Consider the following 9,709-nt stretch of genomic DNA (forward strand, 5'->3'; position numbering starts at 1 on the left):
GGCTAGTATAGATCAAGTGATTGAACTAGGGTAGAAATAACCCTAGATACAGGTAACTTTACTTAACCTGACTAATAAAACTGGATTTTTAAGGATCCACTATTAGTAAGCATTTATGCAAACAAAGTCTTTGATTATTGGTAAGCCATACCTTGACTCCCAAAGGCCAGCATATCCTTGAGAGTCTTTTATTTTGATGGGTAAGACTTGCGAAAGTACATTTCGTACTCAGGGCTTTGTCCCATGTTGTTTTAGGTGAAGAAGCAGCAAACTTTTGTTGCTTCTGTTCCAAGGTGTTGCCGAAAGAAGAAAATCAGGACTGAAGCTGCGGGAGGAAAGGTCCTCCGTTAAGAAAAACTTTTACTGTTTATTCGGGAGGGGTTTTGCCTCCCAGGTTATGTAATAATAAAACTCAGCACTCTTATATTTGTTCTGGTCTGTAATAAATACTACTCTTTCTTACTTTTTAAATAAAGTAAGTTATTGTAACTGCTTCCGCATTTTCGTACCTCCGATGTATTGTAATGTCTGCGTGACGGGTGAAACGCTCTTGGGAAAGGTAAGGAATATAGATACCGAACTTGTCAAGTGATCAGAGGCACCTGCAGGGTTGTCTGAGGTCTGTTGGACAAGGACAACTGTAGGTGGGCCTAATGACTTGGGAGGTTCTGTCACAGAAGCAATACTTCATCCAACATATCTTTGCATGAAGATACCTTTGGAACAAGGGCTCATTGCTATACGCGGGAGTCAAGAAGTTGTCAAGAGAGCTGAAGGGAGTTAGATGGATTCGAAGGCTATTCATAATATAGATGAAGCCGAAGCTTATCAGCAATATAAGCATAAAAGAGAGAAGGCTGCTTCAGCAGATCAGCCAATGCCTATGCTTTTATGTGAATAAATAGCAGAGTAAAAAGTATTGTCGGGATCTTAGCTATCTGATGAACAGGAAAAGATTTTGCTAAGATTCTTGTTCAACAACAAAGATGTCTTTGTTTGGACAGCTAATGATCTCTTTGGTGTCAATAGAGATGTTATTGAGCATTCACTCAATGTGGACCCGTCCTTCAGACCAAGAAAGCAGAGGCTTCGGAAAATGACCGATGATAAAGCCGAAGGTGCACGAAATGAAGTGAAGAGACTTCTAAGTGCCGTTGTTATCAGAGAAGTAACATACCCAGAGTGGCTGGCCAACACTGTTATGGTAAAGAAAGCTAATGGAAAATGGAGGATGTGCATTGATTTCATAGATCTCAACAAGGCATGTCCGAAGGATGAATTCCCACTACCAAGAATAGATTCCCTTGTAGATGCAGCAGCTTCTTCGGAACTCATGAGTTTATTGGACTGCTACTCGGGTTATCATCAAATCTGGATGAAGAAGGAGGATGAACTAAAGACAAGCTTCATAACTCCTAGTGGTACCTATTGTTACCTTCAGATGGCTGAGGGGCTCAAGAATGCTGGAGGAAGCTTCAGCAGAATGACTGCCAAGGTTCTTCGCTCCCAAATTGGCAGGAATGTGCTCACATATGTTGATGACATCATAGTGAAAAGCACAAAGCAAGAAAATCATGTTGCTGATTTGCATGAGACGTTTGCAAATTTTAGACAAGCTGGTCTCAAGTTAAATCTAGAAAAATATGTCTTCGGAGTGAAGAATGGCAAGTTTCTTGGTTGCCTGGTATCAACAAAAGGCATCGAAGCTAATCCAAGCAAGATCGAAGCTATCCTTCGAATGGAGCCACCAAATTCAAAGAAGGGGGCTCAACGGTTGGCAGGAAGGCTGACATCGTTAAACAGATTCATTTCAAGATCAGCAGAGAGGAATCTACCTTTCTTTGAAATACTGAAATCAGTCGAAGTATTCCAATGGGGTCCAGCTCAGCAGAAAGCCTTCGAAGAGCTAAAGCAGTATTTGATAGATCTAACAACTCTAACCCCACCTTCATCTAGAGCTCCGTTACTTCTATATGTGGCTGCTTCCCATGCTACGGTTAGTGCAACACTTGTACAAGAGAAACAAGAGGGTCAGGTAAAAAAGCAAGCACCAGTATACTTTGTTTCTGAAGTACTCAGCCCTTCAAAGAAAAATTACACAGAGTTGAAGAAGGTACTGTATGATGTATTGATGGCCTCCAGGAAGTTTTGGCATTACTTCCAAGCATATCGCATAATAGTGCCTTCATCACAACCCCTGAAGGACATAATGAGGAACAGAGAAGCTACAAGAAGGATCAGAAAATGGACCGCGGAACTTAGCGAATTCACCATTGATTACGTGCACAGATCCTCAATTCAATTTCAGGCGTTAGTAGACTTCATTGCTGATTGGACGCCAGGGGCTCAGGATGAAGAAGCAACAAAAGATGCCGAAACTTGGACGGTATTTTGTGATGGATCTTTGGGGACCTTCAGTGCAGGACCAGTTGTTGTCCTAGTCGCACCTTCTAAAGTCAGAACATGTTATGCAATAAAGTTAGACTTCAGTTATACAAATAACATTGCCGAGTACGAAGCTCTTCTTTTAGGGCTTCGGAAGTTAAAGGCAATGGGAATAAGAAGGGAAATCCTTAAAACTGATTCGCAAGTTATTTCCGGCCATGTGGATAAAAGCAGCAAGGCAAAAGACCTGAAGCTTGAAAAGTATTTAGATGCAGTCCGAAGGTTGGAATCTTCTTTCGAAGGTTTTTCTGTAAAACATATCCCCAGGGAGAGAATGAGCATGCAGATTTATTAGCTAAATCAGCGGCAAAGGGGCTCCCTTTGCCTTCGGAAGTATTTATTGAAACAATAAAAGCACCTTCAGTCGAGCTCATGGAAAGAGCAGTGCTCACAATCTCACCTGTACATAATGAAGACTGGAGGACCGAAATAGTGTAACACCCCGGTTTTAAAGGGACAAAGCCGGGTGTATCTCATACATGCGCCAAAGAAGACAACATATATAATAACAGAGTGTATAGAGATAAATGTCACAATAATCATAGTATTTATTACATAGTGGAAGACTTACAAAAATAAATGATAAATATAACAGGATCTAAAATCCATCGTTGGCGCCAGAAAGTCAACTGGGAGACGCCACCTAGATCGAATCAAACTCCTCGTTGTGTGGCTCCTCCTGAGCCACTTGTACTTCTCCTGTGGGGGGTGTGAGACAGCAAGGGTGAGCTCACGCATGTTCATCGCTCAACAAGTTATGGGGAATAATGTGGCATGAACTCACCAAAGGTGGGAGTTCATGTGATGTGTAAAGCTGATCAACAATAGGGGTTAAAGCTGAGCATTGCTTTTAATAAGTTGGTCAAATTTTGTTAGCAGTTACTAAGTATAAGTAAATACCAAACCTTAGTAATAATAAGTAAAATTAATAATAAAATAATCCCAATGCGATGCAAAAGACAAATTGAGTTTTAATTCCATAGATTAATCATGTGAGGGTCCGAGCTGCTCATGACCGTGAGCACGACTAGTATATCAGTTTTACACTCTGCAGAGGTTGCGCATCTTTACCCACAAGTCATGTTACCCATCTGCCAAGGGGTCATGAATCCCATACACCTCTACCAAGGAGGCGAGGCAGGGTAACACTACGAGGCCTTTACAAAGTTCCACTAGCTTTAGAAAACCCGCTACAGTTTATAGGAAGCTCATGTGCAGGAATCCCTCGCCTGACCACCATCACAGTAAAATTAACCCAAGGACCTCCCTACACTGACCACTCCCCTACTGCCCTTGCCCCTTTCGGGTAAGATAGTCATCCACTAGCTTTCCTAGTTAATCAGTCAAGGGCATCCCATACTACCCTTGTGGTAGCACTGTTTTTCCGGGTGGTCGCTCCATGTTCCAATTAACATAATGATCTTATCATGAACATAAATAACATAACACAATAATTGGTACATGGATGTAATGAAATATTATCCTAAAACCATATAAAGCAATAGCATAGCTACCTAATTGATTCAGGGATAAACAAGGTAAAAAGAATAACCAGTCTAGGGTGACCTATTGGGTCCCATCAAAATTAAACCTATGCATGAATAGTGATAATAAAGAATATTATTGGGTAACAAAAGTGGTCAAGGGCACAACTTGCCTAGCACTTGAGATTCCAGTTACCAGGGTGATTCTTCGGATCCTCGTGACCGTACTGCTAGTCGTAGCAACACAAACAAACATGGTATGGACAAAATTAGCATCACACCACAGGTACGAACAAAATGTATAACAATGATCTACGTGAAGCTACGAGATCGCGGGACGGGAACCACTAAAATCAGAGTTACGGTTAAGGAGTTATGATTTTATAGAAGATTTATGTGATTAAAATATTCAAGTATATTATAAATTGGTTAGTATAAATCATATGAGAGGTTATTCTATAAATACTTATCTCAACTTCATTCTAAGTCATTATTTGATTAAAGATCATTTAGTCAAATTATAATCATAAAATCATAGGTTAATCCAATAGACATAGGTTAATCCAATTATAAAAGTACGGGATATCATATAATAAATGCTGCCATTGTGTAATATATATTTATACGAAGATAACGCAACTGGAACGAGTCAAATCGGATTTAAAACGGGGAAAGTATAAGTTTCTGAAGGTTTTATGTATTTGATACAAGATTAATTAGGAAATAAATTTTAAATTGGCTTTCATGTCAAAACAGTGGTACTAAATAATAAACAATAATATTATAGAATTATAGGAACTGGAATGAACTAATTTGAACTTAATATGAATTTTCTAGGAATTATACAAGTTCTAGCAATTAATTTGGTATTAAAAATCATTTTCTAACTTTAGTTTCCCTGTTTTATTAACTGTTTGGACTGCGCGCCAAATACCAGAAAAACCAGGGGCTACGGAGCAAGAATCCCTAAGACTCATTACCCTGTCGCAAGGGACGGAGGATTACTACTAACAAAATAAAGGGGCCCTTCTGTAAACTGGCTTCGATGAAGGGGTACCGTGGGTCTCCAGCCGCTGGATCTACATTCCTCGGTGGAGATTAGATCGAGTCTCACCAAACCGGTATACAATCCTACTCATCCGATGAAAACCCAATGGCCAGGATTTTATTTCGAGCGGATGAACGCCGACCGCCCGATCGTGGATAGAGGAACCAGATCAAAACGCCGAAACGTTATTGCGCATCTAATTGCAGCCGTCCACATCCAATCGCACGGTCAGGCGCTCTTCTACCTGCTGGCTAAGCACGGCGGCGCCCATAGCCCGTGCGGTGGCTCCTAGTTCAGACGGTGGAGAGATGGCTGGGGTTCGTCATCTCCGTGCACAAGCACCCAGGCGCCGATTCCCTAGCGCTACACGTAAAGCGGAAAAAGGAGACCTCGATTGATGGCTCGTTACCGGATTTCACAGTGTGGAGGTCCCTGGCCACGACGGTGTGCGGCAACACGGTGGAGTGACGGCGCCAGCAAACACCCCCAGGTGCTCCAGCGACGACCCGCGACCCTCGAACCGGCATAACAAACGTGGAGCACGCCATGAATACGATAGGGAAATAGGCGTACCGTGGGGATGAGGAGGTCGACGCCGATGATGTCACTGCGCCATCGGACGCGGGCGGGACACGATCCGCGCAGTTGAACAGACAATCACCGGGGTTCCTCTACGCACGTAGGCCACCAACGGCTTGTTGCCCATGGATTGTCCTCAACCACCCCTCGGCACAAGAACGCTGCGACACGGTGACGGCGGCGGTCATGGAATACCTCTCCCCCTCTCACACTGGCGTTGGTCTGCTACACGATTCTTGGGTGGTTGCAAGCAGAGAGAGAGGCGGCGCTCTAGGCCCTATATAGCCCCGAGCGAGCCGGATCCCGGAAGCCGATGACAAAGACCCGCTCGGTTCGGCCCGGACGCTACGGACGCCTTCTGTTTTCCCGTGCGTGCTTTGCGGAGAAGACGCTACCGCCATGCGGGCCCCATGTGACGGTGGCTAGTGGGAGTGGGCGGTGTGCGCGGCTGAGCAGTGGGTCGCGCCCAGAAGCCAAAGGAAAGGCCCCGCCAGATCAGAGAGCGGATAGAGAGCGCGTGAGTCAAGTGGGCTGCTCGAGGGGAAAAAGGTGAGGTGGGCCGAGGCGCAAGAGAGAAGTCGGCCCAACCTCCCATTTACTCTTTTCTTCATTTTCTAATTTTCTGTTTTCAGTTTTATTTCAATTTCAAATTCAAAAATCAAGTTTGATTCAAAGTTCATGGTTTCCAGGATTAAATGCATCAACAAATAGAACTCCAACTTGATATGCATGAATATATACATATGTTTAGTTTTATTTATTTTATCCAAATATTTAAAGTATAGATTGCACACACGTAAAAATTATTCCCTTGAATATATTCATAGTTTTTTTAAAATAAAAGATTTTTCTAGTGTATAGTATTCATTAGGGTATTTCTTTAAACTTAATTCTTTTGGAGAATATCTATGATCACATTATTCCACAAAGGTTGGTTTAAATTATATGTGGGTCTTTTATTTAATCTCTTATTATAAAAGACTTAAATCTTGGAATTCTATCTCCTGGTCTCCATGTAGATTTATTTTTATTATTTTTTTATACAAATTTTGGGCTTCACAAATCCTACCCCCTTAACAGAAATCTCATCCTCGAGATTTGTAAGGAAAGGGTGTATACTCCTATTGTTTCAACATATATGCACAAACAAAATCTCAGCATGATGCATAACTCATTAGCAAAACACAGAGTCAATTAGACCTTATTATTCCTCCAAAAATAGTATCATACCAACTAGTAACATTTAGGTCTTACAAATAGTAATAATATATATATATATATTTATGTAGCTTTGTGGAGCTGGTGGTTAGGAAAGCATGGGTTTATATATGTATGTCCACTTTATTATGTAGGGTAGAAGATTCCTTTAAAGCATAGATAGGTTTGGGCAAGAAAGGATAGGGTAAGGAAATACTCCATCCAAGATTGTGGATCTTGATTCTTTTGAAGATCTGGCTTGAATCTTATCCTTCCTTGATTTGATGAGGTCGATCATCTTCAATCTTCGTCCTTGAAGTTGTTATCCGAATTTGGGACATGTAGTGAAGGCAGATTCTTAGGTAAACAAAATAGGTTAATAGGTGGTTATGTGTTAAATAAGTTTAAGCGAAGTCTGTCTTGTTGTTTTGCTTCTAGCTTGGTTGGATAAGTTATGTAACCTGTTATATCGGTCAAGTTTGGTGTTATCATCAAGGATAATGGGTATTGGTGTTACCATAACTAGGGACATAGTTGAGATGGGTGTGGGTACATGGGGTATGTAGATTGAACATAGTTTTTTTGCTTATAAGATAAATAGGTTGGGCAACCTATAACATAGGTGGGGTCGTGGTTTCACAGACGAGTTGGTCTAAGACACCTATTTAGGTTTAAAACCCATTTATAAGAATATGGTTTAGTTAATACTTGTGTTGGGGACTTGTTCTCAAAAGCTAATAATTAAGAACAAGGCAACATAAAGAGTATTAAACATTAAATTCCTTCGTCCTTGAAAGCATTATCTCCCTTCGGATATAATGAATTTCGGACGAAGGTTATGAAAGACATACCTTCATAAGCACGATAAATGATGAAGAAAGATTTATATACAGAATATGTAAAAAATGGCATAATCACTTTAAACATTATTATCAATTTATTTTTATTTACGATATTTGTACAAACAATAACAAATTACAAATGTACCTTCGGTTTAAAGGAAGGCAAGGGTACATGTGTGACGCAAGGGCAAAGTGCAAAGTCAGCGTGAACAGTACGGGAGTACTGTTCATCTATTTATAGGCACGGGACGCAGCCCATGTAGAATTACATTCATGCCCTTTACATTTATCAATAACTCTATAGTAATTCTTCGAGGTCTAATTTGCCTTTTCATCTTTAAGTCGGTTCCCCTTCTCTGCTGTTATGCCGAAGCTTTTCTACGCACAGCTTCGTGGTCACCTTATCCTTCGTCATAATCGCCTTACGTCTCGTTCAGGCTTCTTCCTGACCATGCTCTTGTATACTCATGACCCGATTCCGAAGATGCATGTTCACATATTTCACTTGGAAAACATTGTCAAATTATGTTTTTGAGGACCTTCGGAAGCCGAAGGCCCCCAACAAGTACCCCTCGCAATATTGATTTACTAGAATGATAAATTCATATTGCGACATGGACGAAGGCCTTAAGCCGAAGGTCCGAAAAAACACCTTCCCTTTGCTAGAATAGCAACAGTCATTGACAAGCGGGACCCTCCAGTTTTCAACGTACTAGGTGTATAAATAAGAGCTCACCATGAGTTTATTTGGCACACTTTCTTGCCATCTGCTCTTGCTCACTCGACTTTTAGCCTGTGTGCGACAACACTTGCTTGGCTTTCTTAAATTTTTAAGCTTCGGGTTCGAGAGCACTTTTCTCAGCATTTGCGAAGATGTCTGAAGATAAGAAAGTTGTTGCTGAATCGAAGCTGAGCCTTTCTTAGGAGATGCATCTCGGCTTTCTTCAATCAATAGCAAAGACCAATACAGAGAAGATTACTAGGGAGATTTTGGAGGGTTTATCTGAAGACACTTGCGACAGTGACAATTATGATGTGGATAGTGGTGGTGAAGACTCCGAAGATCGCCCTTGGCGACCAAGCCATGCGGTTTTTGGTAAATCAAGTATTAAACAAAGCCATCTTGTCAATATGAGGGGTAGATATTTTCGGGACTTGTCTATTGTGAGGGCTGACGAAGGAGAGAAGACTTGTCTGACTCCCGAGGAAAATGAAGTTGTGATATTCCGAAGCTTCTTAAAGGCTGGACTGCGGTTTCCCTTGAGCAGTTTTGTCGTGGAAATACTGAAGATATTTGAAATCTACCTTCATCAACTTACTCCCGAAGCAATCATAAGGATGGGCATCTTTGTCTGGGCCGTGAGGAGCCAAGGTTTAGAACCAAATGCAAAAAGTTTCTGCAACATACATGAGCTATTGTACGAGACGAAACCCTAGGGTAAAGAGCAGTATCACAACAATTTTGGCTGCTACAGCTTCGGTGCCCGATCTGGGTCAAGCTGTCCTGTGCCAACCTTTCGGAAGAGATGGCCCGGCGACTGGATGACGGAATGGTTTTATGTGAAGAAAGACTTGAAAATACGTGAAGATATTAAATATATCATTATGCGCCCCATCTAGCAACGCTTCGGCCTCCGGAGGCTGAAGGTGGAAATGGATGAAGCAGCCGAAGAATGCCAGAGAGCCTTCGGCGTGGTTTGCTCTTTTATTGGGACAAGGGATTTGGTCCAAGAACACATTGCCTTTAGAGTATGGCCTCTTGTAGAAAAGTGGGAAATGCCGAAGGAGACCGTTAGGGAAACTGACGAAGGTGGATTAGTTAGGGTAAAATACACATTCCAATATGGAGATAAATTCGTCGAGCCAGATGACGACTGGCTAAAAAGTATTGAGGCCATAAGTGATGAATTGCTTGGATTATACTCGAAGGCCGAAGACACTGCACTATCAGCGGCCTTCGAAGGCCGAAAGAAGAAGAGACTCAACCGAGTGTTTGATGCAATTGGGTTTGTCTACCCCGACTACCGTTATCCAACGCGGGGTCAAAAAAGAAAGAATACATCTTCTGCGAAAGAAGTTGCTTCCGCTGCTACTAGCGAGCCAGCGCCGAAGAG

At 41.9% G+C, this 9,709-nt stretch overlaps 1 long non-coding RNA gene across 2 annotated transcripts; it reads right to left on the reverse strand.

Moving 5' to 3' along the window:
• Positions 1-1,828: 1,828 nt before the first annotated feature.
• Positions 1,829-5,983, reverse strand: LOC109942256 (uncharacterized). Of its 2 annotated transcripts, XR_002264963.3 has the most exons (4): positions 5,551-5,983; positions 2,846-4,159; positions 2,633-2,693; positions 1,829-2,450 (listed from the first exon to the last, which is right to left on the reverse strand). It is a non-coding gene; the product is annotated as an uncharacterized lncRNA (long non-coding RNA). The 2 variants fall into 2 exon arrangements; XR_004852677.1 differs by having other exon boundaries at positions 2,633-4,156.
• Positions 5,984-9,709: the final 3,726 nt, after the last annotated feature.

The sequence above is a fragment of the Zea mays genome, chromosome 9 (genome assembly GCF_902167145.1).
Source record: "Zea mays cultivar B73 chromosome 9, Zm-B73-REFERENCE-NAM-5.0, whole genome shotgun sequence".
NCBI classification, from domain to species: domain Eukaryota; kingdom Viridiplantae; phylum Streptophyta; class Magnoliopsida; order Poales; family Poaceae; genus Zea; species Zea mays.